Genomic DNA, 1,990 nt, shown 5'->3' on the forward strand with positions numbered 1-1,990 from the left:
AATAACTCATAAATCATCATTAAAATAAATATATTCAAATAAGACATTATAAATTTTGAAATATAATTTAATTATATATTTTTTAAATATACAATTTAGAAAATTATAAATTTAATCTTAAAATCATTATTTTCTTATATATCTATAAATTTTATAAATATTGTTTAATTTTAATTTTTGGTAATTAAGCAACTTTTACAAATTTATTTAATATATTTAATTAAAATAAATAGATAGAAAACTATCTAAGATTATAATTTCAAATATATACATGCATATTTTTAAATATAATTTTTATGTTTAATTAAGTCAAATTTATATTAAAATATTGATACAAATTTTTTTTTTGCAATATTAATAAAATTTTATTTTAAAATATAATTTATATTTATCTGTTAAAAAATATTTTAAATTTTTTTTACTGCATATGGTGCATGAAAACATCTAGTTTTTTGTATATTCAGAGTCGTGCAGTTTTAATTTTATACAAGAAAAAGTTTTTTTTTGTTTTTTTGAAACAAGCAAAAAAAGACCCTAAAATTTTGATTTGTATAAGAAAGGGCCCTAAAATTTTGTCTGTGCACGGGGCCTAAATATGTTGTGAGCTGGGCCTGCTTAACTCCAAACTCAGAACAAATCCGGTTTATTCTGGTAGAGCTTTTTTTCAGGAAACGAACCCGGTTTCAAGCTCAAAAGGAAGAGGCCATCAAAACCAGGAAGATAATAGATGCAGAACCAACAGCATTGCGACACGAGATAATAAGGAAGAAAAGAAGGAGCTTCTGGATAGAGAAAATGTAGTCGTTAGCCATCGGTGTTCAGATAAACCAGTGTCTTTTAGGACCAATTATTGAACCTTTTATATTAGAAAAGTGCACACACACAAAAGGCGTACCGTAATTTACTTTAGCCATGTTCATGTTCGTTTACCTATGCAACATGTGACATGCGACCTGCGATGCGACCTGAAACCTGATCGCAGTTTGCAGGTTGTTGTTCGTTTTGCTGTCGCGTAACCTGCGACCTGCGATTGGTTGCATGTCGCAAATCGCAGTGTCTCCTCTTCATAGTTCTCTCTGTCTCCATCTTTGGATTTTATCTTTTGTTTTTACTTTTTATCCGAATCTATCACGTATTTTTTATTAATAAAAATAAACAAATTAGAAAACATATTAATCACGGCATAAATCAGAGCATCATTATTGCAATTTCTTAGTGGATCTCTTAAGTTAATCTTATTAAAACAAAAGTCACAACCTTGATTCATATGTGATTTTTTAAAAAAATAGACCTAATAAATCTATTCCTAAAGTCATGTTATATTTAATCTTTGATCTTATCATTTAAATTTTGCGCCTACTAGAAAATTTTTATTGGGCTATCAATAATTGGATTTAAACAATAGATGATCCATTGAATTTATAGATAGTATAAATTAAATAGATATAATTTAATGTTGTAATACTATACCTCCATATGATAATTATTTAAATATTTGTTGATGTTAACTTTTAAAATTATAAAGATTTTTAAAATAAAAAAAATCATATTATCTAACAATGATTAATCTTTACTACCTTAAACCAATGTAAACAAAATTAAAACTATATGGTTTATTTTAAAAATTAAACAAAAACTAAGTGTTTAATTATTTACTCGATAATATAAATCTATGAAGCGAAAAGTTAAATCTTTTAAAAACTTTCTAAATTTATGAAATGTTACAATATCTTTGAATATGACAATAAAACAATATTTTACTAATTTATATATATATAGTTACAATTTTAATAATGAAATAATAATCCGAAAATATATATATAGATTTAAAAAGAGAAAAAGACAAAAATATCACTAAATCAAGTTTTTGTTCCCAAACTAGCACTCAAGGTCAAAAGTCACAAAAATAGCACTTAATGTTTTATCAAAAGTCACAAACTTAGGGTTTAGAGTTAAAGGGTGGGGTTTAGAATTTAGGGTTTAGGGTTTA

This window comes from Brassica oleracea, chromosome C5 (genome assembly GCF_000695525.1).
Source record: "Brassica oleracea var. oleracea cultivar TO1000 chromosome C5, BOL, whole genome shotgun sequence".
Lineage (NCBI taxonomy): Eukaryota > Viridiplantae > Streptophyta > Magnoliopsida > Brassicales > Brassicaceae > Brassica > Brassica oleracea.